Source organism: Lissotriton helveticus, chromosome 1_1 (genome assembly GCF_964261635.1).
Source record: "Lissotriton helveticus chromosome 1_1, aLisHel1.1, whole genome shotgun sequence".
Taxonomy (NCBI): Eukaryota; Metazoa; Chordata; class Amphibia; order Caudata; family Salamandridae; genus Lissotriton; species Lissotriton helveticus.
In genome coordinates this window covers 441697698-441721734 of record NC_136057.1, presented here as the reverse complement: position 1 = coordinate 441721734, position 24037 = coordinate 441697698, and the positions used below count along the sequence as shown (strand labels likewise).

General features: G+C 43.1%; 1 pseudogene across 1 annotated transcript in view; it reads left to right on the top strand.

Annotated features, from left to right (window-relative positions):
* Positions 1 to 24037, top strand: part of LOC144762385 (ataxin-10-like) — a 463805-nt pseudogene that overhangs the window by 209146 nt on the left and 230622 nt on the right. The gene's annotated exons all lie outside the window — the stretch shown is intronic.

Below are 24037 nucleotides of genomic sequence, written 5' to 3'. Positions count from 1 at the left end.
TATTCTATAGAAATAAGGTTTTGCAATGGGTAGACCCAACCTCCTAAAGAAGTTAAGTCCAACCGGAACTATACACACTAAGAGTTCTGCTGTCGCAACTCAGAACAGAAGCAGCAGATCTTGATGCTCTGAAAACAGTCTTTGACTATCTGTTCCACATCTAGAATCAATATCAAATAGCACAGTTTAAAGAAAGAACATCAGGACACAATAACACATTTAGATACATTGGTTATTGTAATAATGATCTAAAATCAATGCGTACAAGTAGAATTTCAGTCAAAAATCTTACAACATGTAGTATGAAACCACATATTTAGTCAAAGGTTCTTATCCAAAAGAGGATGGTTTAAAAGTTCCAGACTCCTACTATGATTGAAGGCAGAGTATGGTTCCTCTACAGAATAAATTCACATTGAATAGAAGTTACAGATTACCCATCAAAGACAGAAGGATGTTTTTTAGAACTCTCATCAAATAGAAATTATTGGTTCCTACCACCATCCAAGGCAGAAGGATGGTTTCCAAGACTCACATCAAATAGAAGTTACAGTTTCCAGCTACCATCAAAGGCAGAAGGACGGTTCCTTCTCTTAACAGCATTCAAAAATCAAAAGCCAAGGACAAAAAGGGTCAAGTTTAAAGTCCTCTTGGGGCAAGTCCATAAGTATGAGCTAAAGGGGAAAGGGCAAAATCTGGTTGCTCACCAGAAAGTCCAAGAAAGTTCAGCAGGCAAAGTCATTGGCAAGGGGCAAAAACATGGGGGATAGAAAATCAGGCTTGTCGGTAAAAGAAGAATTTAAATCAGTCTGCCAAAGGTAGCAGCATCAACAAAGATAATCCAAAAGCAAACGGATGGTCTTTAAAGCATTCTACGCACAAAAAGGAAAATAGAGTGCGTGATGGGTGCCCCTCATTAGGGGTCTCTCCTTTTATAAGCTTTATGACACTTAATATAGTCAGTCATCACACAATATTGGTCAGATCGTCATGTGGTTGGTCTTTTAGCCGTAAGGTACAAGATTTTGATACTCCAGCTTGGTGTCCCATGCATTCATGAGAAACAACTGTCTTTTCCTTCCCCACAGGTTAGTTGACAAAGGAAAGTTAACTATGTTGCATTCCATGGTATTCGCACAAAGTTCAAGTTCTCACCAATTCACTATTGAGTGGACTCTAGAAGAATCTCCTCAGTTGTACGAAATGTTGCATATGTAGAATAGATAAAGCAACATGCGAAGAAACGTGAAAAGAAATTCCTTTGTATTAAGCTATGCAATAATGCAACTCAGGAAAGAACATGGAAAAAGACAGTTAAACTAACATTTCATATGCAGTAAAGTAAACTCTTAATTAGAATCAAACATAATAAAATATATCAAGCAATTCATATAAAGAAACAGCGGCATAATCATCAGTGTATTGTCACATAGAAATTGCTAAAGTTAACTGTGGCCTATTGTCGCAAAATTTCAACATTCATTCATATATGTAAATTAATTGTACTAAAATCGTTATAATATTTGTATAATCCCACTAAGGTCTATTATCACTACTGCACCACTGTTTGTTCATGATGCATTACAATGTAAGGCAACAGAAATGCTAAGTCACATCATTAGAACTGCATTATTTTGTCAGCAAAGCATTATAAATCATTTCTTTCATAACTAATTCTGTTAATACATCTTATTAGTAAACATTTAAATCTTTTCGCATTTGTTTTCTCTTTTTCTACGTGTTGCAAGCACTCTTTTAAGGTGCTGTTCCTCATTTCTGTGTTGCTTTTCTCAACAGGTGCAAAGTGCCTAAATCGGTAAATGTCCTGTATGGTATAAACAGAGTTCGAGATCCTAACCTTGTACAACACTCCAATGTATTTCTGACTGGTTTGTGCTACATAAATATAACATATGGAGACTTGAATAGATAATTAGATGACCCCTTGTTACAAAAACAGACAAATGTAAATTAAAAATACACAAGACACCTAAATGCTCGAGGCCTTTTGCAGGGTACACAATGGCATCATATTTCTAATATAAATATTGCACCCCAGGTTTCTTGGTGGTTCTTTCCACTGCAAAAAAGCCACAAAGTAAATGAAAAAAACAGTGAAAATTACTTGAGGTTACAAAAGAGAACTTTGGTTAAAATGGTTGGCCGGGAGATCTAATGTAATTACGTGCAGCCAAAATGTCCTAAATTAATATTGTAATCTTAAATTCACAAAGGCTCGAAATCATCAACTTTATTAAATATTAAGGTGCCTTGGAATCTAGTAGCTTTTAAATGTATCTAGTATGCTTTAGGTGCAAAAAAATCAAATCAACATTTCCATTGTGTGTTTTATAAAATTATTGCATGTTATGTTGAGATTTTATATTTTTGTGTTCCTGGAAAATCTTCACAATTTCCTGTTCGCCCCTTTCTGAAGCATGCCATTCTGTGAAAGTGATTTTACACTTACAGCAATGAAAGATGGAAGTTGAACTATGCTGGTATGTCTAGGTCAGACTGGTAGGATGATGCTTGAGATGTGTGGTCTGACACCATGAATAGCCCTAGTGGGTGGTCAGTCCACCACCATATTGTTCTTTGGTTTCCTGGTGAAGTTTCCATGCTGGCTGGGACTCCCAGTGCTGCACATTATGTTAATCCGGGTTTGAATATCTGAAACGTGCAATTTAGATAGCAACAGAAGGGTATATTATCGTACTTATATGTCCCAGCATTTTCTATTTGCTGTCTAGGTTGCAAGATTTTTTCTCCACTGCCGCAAGAGAATACCATTCAAATATGTACGAACTCTGTAATTTTTTGAGCGAATTAAAAATAACGATGTAGTGAAAGTTATCCTAAAACATAACAGATAATGTTTTCACTTGCCCCTTAACTGACAGCAACAATAATAGCCGTATGACTTGCCTGTTCTTAAATGTAGTGTGGGGAAATATTTAAATCTGTAGTGTGGAGTTTAGCAGTTTCTTTTGTTAATGCTTTTGCTATTCAAGACAACAATAAAAGCAGAGAGCATTTCGCTGTCTTCCTGTTGGCTGTCTAAGAAATTAGCATGAAGCCATAGCAGAGGAAGATATGCCTTACATAAACAGAGTAACGTACCGAGTCGCTTCTTTGGCAGAGCAGCTCTTTTGTTTCGACCACTTGAGCTTTCAGTCTTGCTCTGTAGATGCAGACTGTTCTGAACGAGTTGGTCTTTCTCGTTCCTTTTTACTAAGAGAGCAAGGCATGTAAGTCTCCTATATGAAGTCTAGACGGACTCTTTTCCAAGGGAAATACTTATACAACTCTTCTTTGCGTTATGATTCACGGTGGAGCAGATGCAATTTGCTTGTTATTGCATGGGGGCTGAGGCCGCATAAGAATAACTCAACAAAGCCAAGACCGTTATGGAAACTGAATTTTACTGCGTAGTCTTTTTCTGGGGAACTTTTCTTCTGCCTACAGTTGTTCCACTTTATGCTGATGGATAGCTTCACAAAAAAAATCATTCTGAAAAGGCAAATGGCTTAGGAGGAAATGTCATAAAATTAACAAGAAAAGACCACAATTAAAATACTAACCTGGCATTCTAGGGTATGCAGTTCAAAGCCTGTTGGGGTACTACGCACAGATAGCAGTTTCACCAGCCACCAATATGCCGGCGTTACACAACTCTTCCCATAAGTTTCCATTGCTTCCGACCTACAAGGACTCGGACACTGCTTGCACCTCACCCAGACCTGGATGTCCAGCGCCTACTTGAAGCCCAACCCAACCAGGACAGAAATCCTGTTATTTACCAAGAACAAGCAAGTAATAGTACAAACCTGACTCAGTGATATGAATCTGCCTGACTTGAAATCCAGCTTTCACAGAATGCAAAATCACGTGGCTTCACCATGGACACCACTCATCCTCAAGGAAGAAAGGAAGACATTGCCACACAAAGCAAAGACGGCCTAGTACCAGCTCTTTCTTCTAAAGTAAACAAAACAATTTCTTCCAGAAAGCAACTACAGATCTACTTTCAAGCCAAGTCACTCTTACTTCTGGTTGGTGGCAGCGCTCTGCTCCATTGCCCAGAAGGTATACACTGGCACCCTTTAAGGGCATCATACACGCTGCAGTACATCTTATCCAGAACCAGAATAAATATCATCACATCATCCCCATCCTGATGAAACATCATTGATTCTCATTGTTGGCCCGCTCCTCCTAATAAAACAGTTGCACCAATTATAAAGCCATCATGACCTGCACCCTCACTTATCTTGCGGACAAGCTGACATTTTTAGGTGGCTGTCTGTACACCCGGAGCCAGGCCACTGTCAAACTGGAGACTAATAGGTGTAAATAAAGAGAAAAAAAGCAAGGAAGCAGACATTTTCTATCTATGCACCCAAGATCTGGAACAACATCACACTATCCATGGGGACCATCCAACGATGCTCCAGTAGAAGAAACTGCTTAAGACACACCCCTTTCAATGATACTTCATCATAATGCAGTAGCGGTCTAGTACCCAGCATACCTTTCCTATCACTCATTGGCTGTTTGCCTTTGATCCTATATAACATTCCACCGCCTTTTCAGCTAGGAATCTGCTATACAAATGCAACATAAATACATACATAACTGTATACCCACCCTCCTTTAGTTTGGACCTACCTGAACATCCAAAACCCTTCCCCATGTTTGATGTAATCATAAAAATATGTCTTCTGAGCTCGTGAACATCCTTTCATATCCAAGGTACACACTTTCGGTGCTATGTATAGCGTTTTACTGGCGTCATGGCTAGCATAGTTGTAATTACAACAATAATAGTTATTTACCACATGTAAATTGAATTGGAAACCACAGCTTATAATTTTACTTACATGTGGTCAGTGAAAAGCGAATTAGCAATTGGTGTGAGTAATTCTCAAAGTTTTTACATTACTCTGTGGTTGCCCAGTGAATGGATCTCAACTGTCGTAATATGAACGCAGGGAAAAAGAAGGTTCTTATCCTGGGCAAACAACCATCCAGCTGCATGATGCCCGAACTCTCTTGACCCTTTACCCATGCCCAAGCACAAGGTTAAAAAAAACCTGGGTGTTTGGTTTGATAAGGAGGTCAATTTCGATGGCTAAATCACAGCTCTGGCAGGGAAATATTTTGGGGTCCTAAGGACCCATAAATGATTTATTTCCTGCCACAGTCTGTACAGAAAACAGTAGTCCAGGCACTGGTTATGTCCAGGCTGGACTACTGTAATGTATTGTACTTTGGGGTGTCTAAAACCTGGCTAAAACGACTGCAGCGTATGCAGAATGTGGCGGCCTGTCTTTTGTTGGATCTTCCCAAGCGGGCTACTGTGGGGGCGGCACTCTCCAAGCTGCACTGGTTGCCCCGAAACAAAGAGTTTCCTTTAAAGCCCTGTGCATTTGCTACAGGTGTCTTACAAATAAGGGTCCTCACTGTCTACATCAAACCTTATCTCTCTGCCAGGAATCTCAGATCTTCTGGGGCACTGCTGGCCAGCATCCCCACAGTCAATAGTGTTGGGGGTGCTTTATTTGGTTACCCTACCACCAAAACTGGGGAACTCCCCTGCTCCTCCAGCTTAGGCAGGCCCCGTCGGAATCTCTTTTCTGAAACAAAATACTCTGAAAGTGTTCTGGACCTTTGGGAGTTGAACTTCAGCGCTGGGACACTCTGTTTGAAGTAGCTATGCGCTTTAAAAGTCGCAGTATTATTAGTCCTCTATCTGGTCATTAAACTTGCTTATTCTCAAATGTACTTTACCCATATTATTATTGTTTGTTTTCTCAAATCAGTTTATTCATTTTTTTAAAGAGTTTTTATTGACTTTTAGCGATCAAGTGGGTGCAAATGCAACAAAATACAAGACTCACAGAAAGGGTAGCAGGTAAAACTGGAGCAATGCACTAAGAGTTGTATGTCATATTTACAAGTTTCACATGAAATAGTCAATGATAGAATATAGTAATCCTATGGTAGTAAGGCCTCTGGTAGTATTTTGAGTGAAACAAAGGCCCTTCTTCAATGGGTCATTCGCAAAGATACTTGATTTTATAGGCTTCATATGAGGTTGAAGAGAAGAATCGAAGAGAATGTGGAGTAGGGCTGATAGCAAGAGAGGAGACATAGCTCTCTGTGAAGTTATACCTGATGTAAGCGAGACTTACATAGGGCATATTTCTTTGATGGGTTGGGTATGGTCACTGACCCCCAGCAGGCAGAGTTAGTGGGTTATGCAGGTTCCCTCACTGGGTCCATTTGCCGACCTGGTCTGTAAGCTTTACCCAGTATGTGCCTAACACTGCGAATCCATGCCATGTGGCAGAAAAGGGTATGTGCCTTGAAACATCTGGGACGTGTATGCAGAGTTCGAGGGTGCATGCTATTCAGCTGTGCCAGAAGTGTATGGTGTATAGAATTAAAATGAAGCAATTTAATTCCTGCGTTTTGTGGCGACTTTAATTGTGTGCTTGAATACCACTAGCCACGCCACTCCGCTCCAAGGTTGCGTTCCCACTTCTGTCATAGTCTGTCCAAATCCTTGCAATGTGGGACCCTAACCAACCTTTATAGTGTAGTCACTGTGTAGTGGCGCACACCACCCTCTGCATCAAGATCTGTCTGGGGCTCCTCAGTCTGGGTACCCCACACCCTCTCTGTAGCTTGTATATGGCTTCATGTGTTAGGAACTACCTCGCTGAGATCTCAGACCTTAAAAACTTCCCATTTAGTCAGGATGTCCCCCCCTAACCCTCATTATTCCTAAAGTAATTACCTATTTCATCTACGATTATATTCCTTAATACTGGATTGTCAAGCGCCAGTGGTTGAGGCTGCCGACTTGGGATACGAGTGAGGAAACTATTCCATTGTAGTGTACCCATTAGAGGATTGTGGTCTGACCATGCTCTATGTACTTATCCTCGTAGGTTTGGTGATGTGAAGAACAAGTCTATACAGGTGTGTAGGTTGTGGATTACGGAGTAATAGGAATACTTGTGTTGAGTGGGATATGCATCTCTCCATATAAGTGAGAGTCCTCAGTTATCTGCGCAGGTGTCCCACTTTCCATCCAGCGCATGCGGTGTGGTGGTCTCTGGGGGGTAGCGGGGGATGTGACATCTCAGCATTGGTATCCATTACACAATTAAAATCACCCTCTGAATAAAAGTGTGCAGTTCCTCAGACAGCATTGGGACAAGCTATGATAGTAAACTTGCCGGACCAGTTTTGGGGGGATATAAAGGGAACAGTTATTATTCCTTGCTCTCAAGATATCCAGACACATAAAATATATTGCCCCTCCCGGTCTGTCGGTGTGTCACCCTATAGGGGACTCCTGGTTTGACCCAGATCAGCACCCATCTGGCATATGCAGAGTAGGAGGTATAATACAGTTGGCCCCTCTGTGTGCGTTGCTACTTTCATCCCTCCCTCTCAGTCGAGTGAGTTTTCTGTGGTAGATCGATATGGATTCCCGACCTTTTCATACATGTGTCCTTGGTGTCTTTTTGTGACATTCCTCAACCCTTGGACATTCCATGTTAAGCAGTTATAGTGTGCTGGCTCGTCCATTGTGGTGCAGCAATGGATGCATGTATGCAGGCACACTGTAAGTCCCCATTTGTTAATGCCCTTTCCCGTGTTGGGCAATGCCCTAAATGGCCAATATTCCCATCTTCGCCTGAGTAAGATTGTTTTATTTTTCACTCAGTAATTATGCCCCCCTTCTTGTTGCTCCTTAAAACTGAAAATTGAAACTCAGAGTTCCCCAACCCTGAACTCCAACCTCGGACTGGACGTAGAACTGCCTCTTGTCCAAAAATACCAGGAAAAGTACATAAATTGTGGTGAGTGGGTGCCACACAATTGACGGTCTGTTATGTTTCTGTCCTGGAGCTCTCTGTTGCTTAATCACTGACCCCGGGTGTTAGTGTTTGTAGAATGGAAAGTGTACACTGTGTTGCCACCTCCACTCCAGAGTTAGAGCATGCCCACCATCAGTGAGCAGACACAACACCATCAAACCTAACTCTGATGTTCTCTGCCTGCCGACCCCCTACCAACTGTGCTAACTTGCTTGTGGTTTACCAAGTTTACCTATGGTTGTCATATGATGTTTCAACTAGTTGCAGTGTCACCTTGGGTAGCAATCTGACACAAATAGTTTGCCTGAATGAAAAATTTCCTAGTAACCATGACGGAAAGTTTCAATTCTATTAAGGACGCTGAGGCGAGGATTATGCTGTGCTTTCCTCGATTTCCATAACTCAGCACTACAACTTAGAAACGAAAAACTAGAAGTTCCACTGTTTTTGTAGTCCACAAGACTCTCCCAGTCCTCCAATCAGTGGTTGTTCATGGTCCACGAGGGCGTGCTGCTGCCAATACCCTTCCTCTTTCTTGACTGCGACCATCCTGACACCAAAGAAATCTAGTCCATTTTGGAACCTTCAGACCCTAGGAGAAGCGAAAGGAAACCAATGAAACCCTTCTTCAAACCGCGTGAAGCATACAATGCACCAAGCACCTATCAACAGTAAACAGTGAATAGAAGATTAGTAACGTGGAATCCAGAGAACTATACTTATCCCAGGCGTCGAAGGTACAACCATCATCATGTTCTAACACTTGTGGGAAGCAAAGAACTATCCTTATCCCATACGTCGAGGATACAGCCATAACCATGTTCTATCACTTATACAAAACACCTCAATGTGGGTGGGGCCAGGTCTCTTTGAGCCGTGGGCGGGAATAATCCTCGCCTCCACCCCCTTATAGAATTTACACTTTCCGTGATGGTTACAAGGAAATTTTTCATTCTATGTCAGGACCGGAGGTGAGGATTATGCTCGTTCAAAGCTTATCCACCACCAACGACGCCATGTTCACAACTGGTTTAAAATAAAGTTTGAGAAACTTTAAAATAACTATGCTATCAAACTTATATACAACTAATATACTATCATACACGCTGTTTTAATGACTATAATAAAGAAATTCTACACGTATATTTAATTAACGTGAACTTTTAAAAATAATTTGTATTGCAATTTGCTCAGTTGCACCAACACATAACTTAACACAACTCCAAAAACGTTTACTATATTAAGCTAAACTGTACTGCTGACAACTATTTTTGCACAACAACCAACATCAAATACCAACAATCATCACTAACACACACACTTATAGTACCACCACCAAAACCACTACTACCAATAGTATAAGCATTAACACAAACACTACCTTCCAACAATACCACTTACCATCACTAGTACCACAACAACAACTTAGCAACCATAATTAGCAACATTACCAGGCACAGTACCACCACCCAATGCTTTTCTACTACTTACTCTCCAACCTAGTAAGGTCTCCGGGCTTTATAAGTTACTGCGGCCGCAACACTCTAATCTCAATAAACATCTCACTCAGTTCTGGGAATCTCACTGATCTCTACCAATTTCAGATTTGGATTGGTCCAAAACCTGGGAATCAACTACGAGACACAAAATAAACCCTACACTCTCCCAGACAAAGTTTTGGCTTCTCCATAACGCTTTCTGGACCCCGGCGCGTCTCTTCTCACACAACATTAGAGAAAACGCAACTTGCTGGAATTGCAACGACAAAGAGGAGATCTGGAACACCTATTACTCCAATGTGTATGCGTAGTACCCTTTTGGGGCAAGGTCTTTGCCTTTCTCTCTAATATTTTCCCATTCTCTTCCACTAGGGAGTTATCCACCTTGGTATTCAGGTTTCTAAGAGCCGACACTCTCACAGATGATAGGGCCCTACTAGATTTACTTCTCACTGCCTCTGTTAAGACTGTTCTTAATAATTGGAAGTACACTCGCAAAACCTCTTTTAAATGCTGGTTAAATTGGGTTACCAGCCTAAGAGGGACTGATAACATTTCACTTCAAAACACCCCATGGCGTCCTCCTCACAGACAAATGTGGGCCACTCTTGTTGACTACTTCAGCAGGCACAAACCTCCTTGAACCCCTCACCTATTCCTCTGCCTCATCCCATCACGATCACATATTCTCTCTGATGACTCTAAAACACCTTGCCCCTACACGCTCTTTGTGTTATACCGAGTCCATCTTAATAAATTTAACCACCTGCAGGTCCCTACATTTGTATTGATACTTGTGTTGATACTACCTATGCAATGTCCTTGTGCTGATACTACCTACGCAATGTATACGATTGTTTTCATGCATTTTCTTCTTTTCCTGTTTATCCCATGTTTCCATTTTGTTTCCCTAAGATCTATTATGGCCCAGACATTTATTTCTTCTTATTTCTACAGCCGGTCGCCATTTTTATTGTACCCATCATTGACTTCTATGTTTTCTTTATTGTATGCACATGTCTTTTGTGTTCCTTTGGAAACAACCAATAAAAACTTTTGAAATGAAAAAAAATAAAATATATTTAAAAGGTAGTTGTCATTTACAATGCCAATGGCTCAAACCCTGGTAAATGCGAGACCTATTGCATTGCAGATTGCTTGTTTTCCACATTTTTCCGGCTTGTGCAAAACCAAAGGGACAAGATTTAATGTGATAAACAGCATTCGTGCATGTAAGACACGTAAACAACATTTGTGAATTCGTGTGTTTACATGTGTTAACATGCTAAAGCTGGACTTTTCGCTTTGACAACCCGTGTTTTTCATAGTTCATATTCTATATTCAGACGTCTCTGTGATTTCACCCACTGGTCACAGCGCTACTACAACCTATAAAGTAGTAATTTATCTGCACTGCAGACAGTCCGGACCAAGTCTTCCGGGCTCGTCTAAGTTTGCCATTCCCTTGCCTTCTTTGCTTGTGAAAATGTTGCTCTTCTGCTTGATCTGGTTGGACGTTTAGTTTATTTTCTTTCAGGGCTCCGCCACTTGCAAAAAACGGTGCGGGTGTCAACATAGCAGAAACGTTTCATGTCCATTATTATCAATCATACATTGGAGGTTTTGCGTGCTTGTTCAGCTGGGTATTTTGGTCAGGGGTTTCCAGCAGCAGTTTTTATAGACCTTACACTGTGTAATCTGTCTAGGTGACGAACTAGAAATAGAGCCCTACCGCACCAGTAGGTAAAGAGAAAGCTTCGACAGCAAAACACGTGAAATGCTTTAGGAACCGGATGTACCTAGAGAGACGCCCACCCTGGGGCCACTGTGTTAAGCAGGCTCATATCTTGAAGCAACCCACACACGAAGAATGCTTTAAAAATATCAAATATGTTGAAATGATAGGGTGTAGCATTTTTTGGGTTAACATCCCATCATGTGTGTCCTGTATATTTGTAAAGGACATGCATGCTATGAAGCTGAAGGACTCTCAGGTTTACCAATGCCTTGCGACCAGCCCATCCTGTCTATTTATTCCTTTTCATTCTGGTGCCCGAAGTTCGGAATTTGTACTGTAATAAAACGGGCAGTAAGTAAGTAGTAATTTCTCATGGAATCGGACATTTTGAGAGTTCCGAGAGCGAACTTATGATTCACTGGTCAGGGTTTGAAACAATGGCATGTCGAATATTTGGTTAAGATATTTATTGTTAAGTCTTTAGGAAACAGAAAATGGGCCTAAATGTTCCTATTTTCCAGAAACTGGTGTTCAACGGTAGTGCAGCCATGTTTGTTAGTTAGTTAGTTAGTTAGCTAGTCATGTTAGTATATTATTTTTGAAAACTCTAGCCACGGCTATCTTATTAATTATTTTTAAGTTGCCATGTGTCTAGACACGGTTGTATTTTGACCAGAGGCATCCACTTTCTCCTTGTGTCTGCTTTATTCCCCTTTTTTCAACGTTTACCTTAGTAGGATTTGTATAAGACAAAGACAAAGCCTTGTAAGGCACAACATGTTATAGCGTAGTCAAAATCCAACAACATGCAAGAGATATTTCTACATTCTTAACCTCACCAGGCTCTTTTTGCCATCGTTATCTCATAGATCGCAGAATATCTTTATTTCTTAGCTGCAATTAAATTATTATTTCAACTTTTTATTTTCCCCCTTTAGATGCATTTGTAAGACGTATCGTCTTCTACGGATGTACAGAGCTATACTTTTTAATTCCAGGATGGAAAATATTTACAGTCTCTCTGTTTTCTAGTTGTTGTGGAAGAAAATGAGTCCGTTTTTAGAATGCTCATCCCCTGTTGGCAAATGGCTGTTACATTTGGTTTGCTCTGGTGTGTTTGTATTGCTTCTACTTCTAGTAGTTGAGTTTCCACGGGGTTTGTTTTCCACGGATGTGCATTTCGGTGTGTGCAAGATGATAAATAATGTGGGTCTTCAACCAAACTTTTGACCTTTGTTGAGCTAATATTCATTGCAGTTGAGGAACCTGGGTGAAAGTATGGCATCAGCCGGCACAATTGACTTAAATTGGTTGCCCCTTTTTCCACCCCCCAGTAAGCAAGACTCTGCTATTTATAGCTGCAGTGTCCCATGGTGGCTGCCACAGGATTTCCAACTGCATGGGGAGCGGTGCAACTGTCCCAAGAGTTCAACAGAGCTCCTGTGAAATAGCCAAAGATTCTGCTCAAAGTAAAAATAAACTTTGAGGCATGTTCATACTTTTGCATATGTTCCTTCTCAGCAACGGCACCACGTTTACACGTATTGATGTTAGTTCACACTCAGAAATTCGGGCACAATGACTGTGTGAGTGCAATATGAGAGTCATGCTGTGTGATATGCTAGCATGGCATTGGATTTTAAGAGACAGAGGTTTAGAAGTAAGTGAAATGGCCAATCTTCCACCTGGGAACGCCAGTGTATTTCTTGACATTTCACGTTCTAAAGGTGTTAGTGACACTGGGCTTATGGCTCCACATCTGGCTAAAGAGACCAAGGTACTGAAGACAGTGGACATGGAGTCTGACCTTCAGTTGGGCACAAAAGGCCACCCACATTACCCATGCAGATGTCTTCAAGATTCAGCATCGAGCTAAGGTGCAATGAATCTAATTGATGGACCATTGCTCAGTAAAGCTGTGACTGACGATGCTCTATGTGCAGCCTAGGGACTCTTCTTCTTGCACCCAGGCCACATGGTGCTGACAGACCTGTGTTCCATACCATAATAGACAGAGCCTGATGTGTACCAAGAAATGACAAGTTGGTTGGTTTCACAAGGTCAACAAACAAACAAATCAGAAATTGAACCTGTACTGTCCAGGCAGTCACTCCTCAGTTATTCTGCATTTGGTAATTAGTTCTTTGGCAGCCCTCCTCTGGGAAGATATAGATGTGACATTTTGGTGCCCGGGTCCACATCTGTGGGTTTTGTGGGCTGACTGTGCTGTTTCACACAACCAGGCAGCACCAGAGCAGTCAGCAGAGATTCAGCAGCACATCAGGCTCCAGGTTCTGGAGGATCCATAGCAGAGTTCTCAAAGGTCCTTATCGATGGAGATCTTCCCTTTGCCGGAGGGACTATCCAGTATATATGCTCAGTCATTGGCAGTGCGGCACCAGCATGCTGCCTGTATGAAAGTTCATCATTAAGAGTCTTAAAAACTGATTACATTTGAGCAAATGTATTCTCTCTTTAGATCGGTATCTGGGTAGATCAGGCCTTATCCTTCCTCAAGATTTCGCTGTGGAGACTGATGCTTACATAACACCAGGGAGATGCATTCATCCTATCTTAATGCTCCTTAATACAATGCAGCATCGCATTCTCAAGTTGTTCCATTCACAACTACCTCTGTGTTTATCCTGCACGTGTTATTATTACTTGGACTCGTTCACTAGCAGGCTCTCGCAGCCACGCTGCCTACTGTAACTGTCAGGAGCATAGAAGTTTCAATGTACATGTACCGCTTAGCTTGCAGACATTTTAGGGCGTTCTTTGAGCTCTCTTCACATGTGCACTGATTGAGACCATCACTCTGTGTGCAAGGCAGTCAGTGTCTGCACAAACAGATTTCTCCAAAAGGCAAGCAGAAGATCACCGTACCGTGGTTCTGTGGGTTTCTGCTTCACCGTAACAGACCGAGATCATGATACGAGCGGTTGGCACTGGGTGGAGTGGCTTTTATGAAAATGGCACACCTAAGATGGCACCCAAGACTGAGATCTTGCAAGATCTCGCGCCCTTGGGTCAAACAGAAGGAAGCCTAGAACGACAATGGTACGTTAGGCTAAGAGGCAAGAGACAGTGCAAGCACAGGTACTCATGTATGCACATTAAACAAAGTACATTGGGCAATGTTCTATTGTACCCTTTCAGAGCTACACTTAGTTATGTTCAATCAGCAAACAATGTTCCCTTCTAAACAATGTTCCATTGCACACACTTGGCAGTGTTATATTAGCAGACAATGTTCCTTATAAATACTAGGTGATGGCACATGACTCATCACACCTGGATCAGAATACTTGATGGCCTTTCATACCTGGTGCCCCGGGTAGCACTAATATAGTGCATATGATGACAGTCACTGCACCCATGACAGCCTAGTAGTCCATGACTGCTCTGTGACCCCACCAAACTGTGTCTGACACTGTATATCAATGAATGGCTGATTGCTTGGAAGTGTGAGTGTTGTAAAGGAGAGCATAAAAGACTGTTATATCATGGAGTAGTTTGATTGTGCCAACTGAGGCTATCTGGTTGTGCGAAACCGGAACAAAATGACAAGTTCAGGCCAACTGCGCTAGAGCCAGGACAGGCACAAGAAAAAATTTGTCCTGCTCAGGATTGTATTTTATGTCCTTGGTATATGGTTTGCGTACCTTTGCTCTGTGAGTCTTTGCGTTGTCCAGTGACGGTTTCAAGCGAAGCTTTGTGTCGCTCGGCGCTGGTACCAATGAAGGTGACAACTGGGCAGTGAGGCTTAGCAGGGCTTTGCATCGCTCTGCATTGGTTCCAATGAAGCTGGCAGCAGGGAGGTGAGGCTTTGCAGGACTTTGTGTTGTTTGCCGTAGGTTCTGATGAAGCTTGCAGCTATGTTGCGATGCTTTGCGAGATTTCACAATAGGTTTGGGGTAACCTTCAGTTAGGCCAGGAGGACCTCTCTCTGATGGCAGGACCTGAGGCGGCACCACTTGGGGAACAGGAGCTCACTCTAATAGAGGCCAGCAAGGCTCAGGCAGGTCCACTGCAGCAGGTCAGCAGGGCGGTTGCAGGTAGGCCTTTGAACTTGCTGGTCTGTGTAGCTCAATACAGGAGATCAGCAAACGGACCCTTGGAGTCACATAGGTACCTTGGGATGAAGGAAGGAGATCCAGCCTTCCTTCTCACACAGCAGATTACATTATCATGGTATGTTCATACACTTCCATTACCCATTAATGGAAGTGTATGAACATACCATGATCATTTCTGTGGTGTTGGTAGTTAAATATTTAACTTCTCATTATGATACATTGATTCCCATCCATTTAATGGGTAATGGAAGTTTATCCATTAATAAGACCTGAGTGGCACCACTTGGGGGTCAGGAACTCACTGCAGCTGACTCCAGGAGCTGTTTCAAGATGTTGGGGAAACTTGTATGTCCCTGAAGCTCCGATCAGGAGGCCAGCCGACTAGCCCTTGGAATTAGAGCGCCCTGGGTTCAAGATGAGTTGCAGGTCCAGTTCTTCATCCTTAGGCAAGAGGGCTGCAGGTCAGCACAGAAGGGCAGCGGTTCCTTTAGAGTAGCAGTCCATTGGCAGTCCTTGTAGCAGTCCTTCCTGGCAGAATATTCACAGGCCCAGAAGTGTGCTGAAGAGTTGGTGTCGAGGTCCAGTATTTATACACAGTTGTGCCTTTGAAGTAGGGAGAAGCTTTTAGAGGCATGTCTTTTAGGTGCACAGACGCTCTGCTTTCCTGGCCCTGGCTCCAGAAGCTCCAGGGAATATGCAACCCTTTGTGTGCGGACAGGGCATGGACTATTGAGGTGTACTTGGGGCTGGGCGAAGCTCCTCCCGCCCCTCTTGCCAGTGATAGGCCACACAGTCACACCAAAGCTCCCCATTGTGTGTGGCTTGTCAGGAGGAATACTCAAAGCCCAACTGTTAACTACCCCTAGTCATGTGACCTAGAGACAGGCTGCAGGCACCAAATGGCTAAGGCAAGAAAATGCCAACTTTCTAAAAGTACAACAAAGGGGGAACCTGGTATTCTGATTAGTTCATGCAATTTCCTTACTGCAATAATCACAATATATTATTTTAGGTTATTAGGTCATTTATTTAACCTTTCTTTTTAAATAGCTTTCAACTTTTTGAAGGACTTCCAATCCTTCCAGTCCAACACATACCAAAAGACAATTCCAATATTTACAAACGTTCACATATTTTTACAACATTTACCACAACATACATTACATACATTTATCACATGTACAACAAGAATATATATTTCATAAACCAATGTATCATCTGTAATCTGATCAACACAAATTAATTCTTTGCAACTGATACAGATTAATTCTCAAAAATGGGAACACTATTCCATTCAACGTTCCTCTGTATCTAGCAGCCCTTCAGTATTGATCTTAATGCCTACTACTGTTATTGCCGATGCGTTTCGAGCCCCAGGGGATCTCCAGGGGCTCTCATCAGGGCTCCTCGGTTATAAACACATTGGTATGATCTGCTCATAGGGAGTTTTCTTCAAACTGGCTGCTGTCTGAATGGTGGGGGAACCGACTGGGATGACCTTCAACTTTATGGGTGATGCGGCTTTCCCAACGGTTCCCTCCATACTGCGCGAACTCCTTCACAACCTGCTGCTCAACAACTGACTGTTGAAGGCGGACTCCTAACAGTTAGTTGTATACCACCTACAGACAACTGTGAACCTCCTGACATGATAGGGTCAGGTTAGGTTAAACAAAGGTTTATTGGGATGACCTTCCATAAAACATACTACAAACAGTGGAGCAACTATGCAATATAAAATCATGTAGCACCCCTAATCCCCCATAGCAGAATATCCTATTCCAACCCATGCTTAAAATTCAGTTTGACAGCTAATAAACTTCCAGCTGCTACATCAAAATAATGTATTTCAGACAGCAACTGTTTGGTATTTTAAAAACAAGTGTCTTAAAAACTTAATACGAGCAGAGATGTAAAAAACACAGTCTACAAGTACATGAGACAAAGAGCGTTTAACATTCATGGGCATGTGCAGAATCCATTACAGTCCCGAACTTCGTAGGCTGGGGTTTGACATGTGGTCCCAAGAGGGGAAACCCATGTCCTGGACAAGCGTACTCATTGAGAAGCTAATGGAAGGTTTGTTCCTCTACTAGGCTATATCCAGAGAGCAGTCAGCCTTTCTCACAGAATTTTTCAAAGCTAATTTACTGGGAAAGGGAGAACATTTTTTAATGATACCCCAAAGGTTATGCGTTTCTTCAAAATCTTCTATCCACTTCCTTGCATCCACCTTCATTCACTACTGCAAAATTCTCCCTGACACACTTTGGACACCTTTAGGGTTTCATCATCCATGGTCAGCTTATTGAAGAATCTCAACACACAAGAAGTTGCCTGCAAGTTCCAGGAAACCAGGTCAGTTCTCTTCGTATACCCTGCACCATAGCTCCTGTTGGTAGCGAAATGAATCTCCTAAGGACTGCACCCTTCATAGGGGCCCACTCGGAGGAAGGGTCGAGAGCAAGTACCTCTGCCCTGTGCAATCCCAAAGAGGGTATTTTCCCTTCATAAGCTTTCATTAGTGGTGTGATGGCCAAACCCAGTGGTGGATCCTCCGCAATGGTGGAGGAGTGTCGGCCCACTGCCTGGGTCAGAGCCAGCAAATGTAAAATAAAAAGATGCTCTTGCATTGTTTTATGTTACATTTGCTGGCTCTGCCAGCGGTGTTGGGCATGGTGGGGCTTAGTCATGGGGGGAGAAGAGCTACATGCACTCCACTCCATAAGTGCGCATATGTGTTTTGGCCGGCCCTCTCAGGCCAACCAAAGCACACATGCGCACTTAGGGTTCTTGAGCTGCATTGAGCAGCCGGGCTGGAGAAATCCCACAGACTCCCTGGTCTGAGCAGGGCAGCTTCCTTGCCTGCTCAGACCAATCCCCGCGCTGCTCTGCTGCATGGGGATTTGACGAGACTCCGGGTCCCAGGGATTGCTGGGACCCAGGAAGAGGTGAACGTGACGCTGGAGGCGGCCGGCCATGGGAGACAATGGTACGTTTTATATATTTTTTTAGTATTTTTATTTTTATAGCAGCCAGATTTATCCAGCTTGACCTGTGCCCAATTGTCCGTATGTAGTGCTTGTAATGCACTGAGGAGGTCATTTGGGAGCTTCCAGGTCACAAGTTTCCCCCATAGAAGTCCCCGGTCTACTGTATCAAAGCCTTTTATTTACTTCCTGGGCCTTGCGTATGATGGCCCAGAGAGCAAAACAGTGGTAAATGGTAGAATGGCCTCTCCGAAAACTCCCTTGCTCAAACGGTTTATTCTTCTCCTAGTAAGCTCATTCATCCGGCTGCGACAGTGAGATCATTGGGTCAATGGGGCAACATGCCACAGTCACACCTGACTCCTTCACAGAGTCTCCCTTTCATGTAAGACATTCGGGATACTGTTCAGTCTCAGAACTTCCTCCCTCACAACAAGTTACAAACATTCAGGTTATGATCCCGACAGCCTTGGTTCTGGGTCTAAGTGAGAGTGGCCTATTGGCCTCCTGCATCCTGCTCGTCGACTATGCCAGGTAACCTATGTGGGCTCTGCAGTGAAGCTCACTGGGTTCAACACCAAACAAAACCTGTTGCATTCCATCCAGGTTTAGTAGAAGACTGCAAAAGATCTGCCGTGGTGGCTGCTCAACTGAAATGGGACCGATGGCAGACTCTCCTCCCCGTCCCTCTCTGAGCTGATGTGTTAAATGGATGCATCGCAGCTGGATTTGTGGAGGTCATCTTGGAGAGGTGGAGGTTAGAGGACTTTGGTCTCTGGCTGAGACCCAACTCCAATCAATCAATCAAGACATTTGTTAAGTGCGCTACATACCCGTGAGGGTCTCAAGGTGCCTGGGGGGAGGGGGTGGTGCTGCTACTGATCGAAGAACCAGGTCTTGAGAAGTCGTCTAAAGGCCAGGAGGTCTTGGGTTTTCCGTAGGTTGGTGGGGAGGGTGTTCCAGGTCTTGGCGGCGAGGTGGAAGAAGGATTGGCGTGGCACTGTGGTGAGGTCGGCGGAGCGGAGCTTGCGGGTAGGGGCATAGAAGCTGTCGTTTGTTGAGGTACTCTGGCCCGGCGTTGTGGAGGGCCTTGTGTGCGTGAATGAGCAGCTTGAAGGTTATCCTCCTGGAAACCAGTGTAGGTCTCTCAAGTGGGGTGTGATGTGTCGGTGGCGGGGGATGTCGAGGATCAGTCGTGCCGAGGCGATCTGGATGCGTTGCAGCCATTTCAGGAGCTTGTTTGACGTTCCTGTGTAGAGGGCATTTCTGTAGTCCACCCTAGTGGAGACGAGTGCCTGGGTTACTGTTCTTCTAGTTTCGATGGGGATCCACCTGAAGATTCTACGGAGCATTCGTGTTGAAGCAGGATGAGGAGTCGGCGTTGACCTGTTTGGTCATGGAGAGGGTGGTTAAGAGATGCAGGTCATTTACCTGGCACTAAAAGCCTTCTACCATCCATTAAATAGAGGTTGGTTCAGGTTCTTACTGGCACCACCTCTGCCATGACGAATTAACTGCACCAGTAGCGTCTGGTGGTTCACAAATGGCAGTTATATCCCAAAGAGGCATGGGGCATCTTCCAACAATGGGGAGCACTGGCTAGAACCATTGTTGAGAATGCACAGTGCCAAAACATTTGCGTACTGGATTTTTCACAAAGGGTTTCTCTCTGAGATGCATTCTGGCTGGAGTAGAAATCTTTCTGCAGCTGGGTATCCTTAGTGTGGTATTCAGAACTTCTGAGCATGAGCATCTGTCCTCTAACCAGGCTACCGCTTTGGGAGTATCTCATGTTGCAACAGCTGGACAGGGCCCTGTACCAAACAATCCACAGTCTGCTTCTCCATGCATGGAGATTAAGCGGCAGCAATTCACTGCATTCAATCTTCCTCCCGATATTGTGGGCATCATCCTTGCTACCAGGCGACCCTCTACATATCCATTCACACCGATCACTGGGACATGTTTGTGGCTTGGTCTAGTTCCCATAATACAGATATAGAACACGGGGTAGCTGTTCCTAAAAGAGTGATGTAATACTGGGGGATTATCTTCCTTATTAAGAAGTGGTGCCCTCACACACCTGTGAAGGTGTCATGCTTCATCATTGGCCGTTTTGCTCCTCGTGGCGGTCGGCACTGCAATACCACACGGGCCCAGCGAGAGGGCTCTTTGCCAGAGATCTTTTAGTAGAACGCCCTGATGGTGCACGGACAGTCTTTTTTCGCTTCCATTCAAAGCGCATGATCACGTGATCGGACCGTAGACCCAGGAAGTTGAGAAAAGCAGTCCTATCTGCGGCTTGGCTTTTACACTCGTGGATTAGACAGACCCCGTCAAAGCAATTGGCTGATTTTTTCAGGTAGGTGCTCTGATTAGTTACGCGACCCCCAGCACTTTCTCATTAGTAGCGGCACCCCTACCTAGCAGAATGTAGAGTGAGCTATTACTAGCCTGTTGTTTTGATATTCCAGAAACCGGACCGACGTACGTGGCCGTTTCCGAAACTTAGACAGTGACCGCTTTGAGCTTGGAGCGCCCACAACAGACACCCGTGATTGCTTCATAACTTCCTCCCGCAGGTATGCTTAGTATGACTTCGCAAATAGCCGTAACACATCTGGCAATGTATTATAAGCATTTACAAGCGGTCATCTTCTAAACTTTCAGAACTTGGACCTTTTTAGGTGGCCGTTTTTCAACCTTCGAGAACTGGCCCGTCATACACCAGACCCCCCGTGAAACTTCTAGGATTTCGCTTTTTCAGGTACACCTAGTGTTAGTCCTGTCATTTTATCAGAGCACTAGTGTAACCATGTATTGTACCTATGTGATTGCTGCTGAGTTTTGCGATTTTCACTTTTTTAGAAACTGGATTTATCCACACGGCGATTTTGCAAGATATTGATTAAGGACTCACCCCCCTCTTTTTCACTCTGGGCTAACGGCTCAACTTTCCATTCCAGGTAGGCTTTTGTTATATCATCACCTGCCTTGCCATATCCCTTTCTCTATGGTTGGTGACCCGTGTGTTAATTTACCCTTTGTAGGATCCGGACCCATGCGGCTGATTCCTTACTTACCAAATGACGGTACCTCATTTATAAGGTAATCAATTTGATGTGATCTAAATCATTGTTACTCCACTTTAGGTTCTGATAATTAACCTAGTCGTTTATTTAACAGATAGACTGAACGGTGTACATCAGATACATCCGTTTGCTGCCTAATCTGCGACACTCCATCACTAGTAAGTCTTAATCAATTCTACTTGGCATGAGACTATGAGATTTCTGTTCCATCGTTTGGATCGAACTATGAGGGTTCAATTCTTAACTGTCCCATTTGGGACTTGTTTATCATTTTTTAACCCTCTGTTGTATACCACATGGTTTAATGTAAATAACCACAGAAGAACTGTGCTGCCGGTTATCTACGATTTGGTAATGACACCGTCCTCTTTTTCTGGTCCTTGTTTAACCTGCAGTTTATCTTTGTTTGATCTTTTAACTTGTAAATATTCCTCACATTACCTTGGTTTTGATTAGTTTGCACCCTCAGTAATGTTTCCCTCTGTTACCATCTATACTTTTTATGACTAATATGGATCAATTTGACCATAATTTTAATTGAATTATTAATTGTCTGTGCAGATTCCCTGTCCTGATGAAGACCCTCTAGCAAGGCCCTACTGTTTGCCTGCATCAATCTGGGTCGAAACGTCGACACTTTCTCCATTCTCAGCCTTTCTCCCCATTCATCATTTGTGATTTTGTTCCGATAGGCATGAGTTTGTTTGATTAATTTATGATCTGTGAACTTTAGTTTGTATTAATTAATTTGTAGCAATTTTTCATTGAGGTCGAAGTGACCACTGTTTTGTTATTTGTATAGTTCCCTCACTATCCAATCACCACCCTTCCCCCTACCTTCTTTCAGGGGCATCATTTATGATCAAATATTGATGTATGTTAAGAACAGTGTTTTATTGAATATTTGTGTACACGTTGTGATTAAAAACAATGTTGTGATATCTTTTTTGAATTTAGTTGAGATATTATTTAATCTTGGTCTAATTGCTCTAGTATCTGGGACCACTTTGTTTGCATTACCAATTTACCCAGGTCCCAGCGACTTATTGGGTCGACCCGTGTTTTTACAGCACGCTCTGATGGTGAGGGCAGGTGTGTGGAACAAGTGAGATAGTGGGTTACAAATACCTTGGAGGTACCCTGAGTGGCAGTTTATACCTGGGTCCCCCTGTTAAGGTTAAAAACATTATCTAAATTGTAAATTCCTGACTATGAGGAAACACAATTTAGTGGTAAGTGCAGGTGATGTATGTTGACATGTTTCACGTCTTAATGGTCCAGGAGGGATCCATGGCGTTTCATCAGGATGGAGGGTGGTTTAGAAAATAAGAAAATATATCTCTGCCCTTACTAAGGGATCGGAATGGGGATGAAGGTATCAATGGATTACCGCCTTGTTCACATGCCGTTGTAAAAGTAATATAGAATATGTATACCTAATGGAGGGTAAACCCTTTGTGGTTATCTTATAATACAACCTGAAAGAGAGGGGAGAAAATGTAGAGTAAGTAGGCGGTACCCTGGTTTTCCCACAGGGAGGCAGACTTTGCATATTTTTTACGTATTAGTGAGAAAACATGCTTGGAACTCAATGTACAACTTCCAAGTTGCATAGTGTCACTCATACCTCAGTATAAAATGGGTGACATGCATTCTTGTGAAGTTAAAAACATATGTACATACATGACGGACACAACACACACATAAAGTCACAGGGATATATAGTGATATATGCGCATCATACATCATCCTTATACTGCGAGGGATTTTGTTCTTACCTTCCTATTGTAAAGACTGTGTCCCTTAGGTCGGAGCAGGCGCCCGCGTCAAAACTGCAGCATTAAATCTGTGAAAGTTGATAAACAAGATACTAGTCGGTAAGTAAAGTAAAAGAGCAGTTGAGGGAAATCGGTCAGCTCGGATACTTGTGTACTCACATTTTCCATGCGTTGTTAGGTATAGCTACCTACCCCCATCACCTGCTCGGCTGGAAAGATGAGATACCAGAGCTGTTAAAAAGGCTTGTTCCGGGTGCCGGTGATGGTGATTGTGATGTATGCCCAAAACCACGTGATCATTAAGGGCAACTCGGAACCACGTGTGATAAGGGTGCGGGGTTATATAGAATGTGCTTCCAGCCTGTTCCTGGGGCAGCCATGTTGGAGTGGTAAATAAGAGCCGCTCGAGCCTGTGTGCAGCCACTAGGAGTGTGTATTCTCATAGGGATAAGTATTAAAAATAGACGTTGTGTTTGAGCCAAGGTTAACTGTTGTGGTTAAAGATGTGCCATAAATAAATAAATTGTATCATTAAAGAAGGGGAGGCTGGTTAGGGCTGGTACAGAGAGGTACAACTTCTCTCAGTAGCTGCAGCCATATTAGAATGGTGCAGATATTGTTTGAGCCGGTTGGGATGTGGCTCTGAATGTTTAGTCGAGCTATGTTCAATGAAGCTCATTGCTAAACTAGAGTGAACCCTAGTGCACTCGTATCCGTAAGAATGTGTCTCAGAATGTTCCTCCCAATGAGTGTCATGGCGGGTATATGTTTTTAGATGTCCTAATAAGTGTAAAAAAGGAAGGGTTATCTGGTACGTTCGGACCGGGGGATGTCGTCGTTCAGCCCATGGATGTGTGTCCTGAGGCGAAAAACACACCGTTGTTCTCTAGAGAAAAGGGATTCGGTTTTCCATCTACTGTTTACTTCAGTAATTGTCCACCATAATAATGTCTGCTGTGTTGT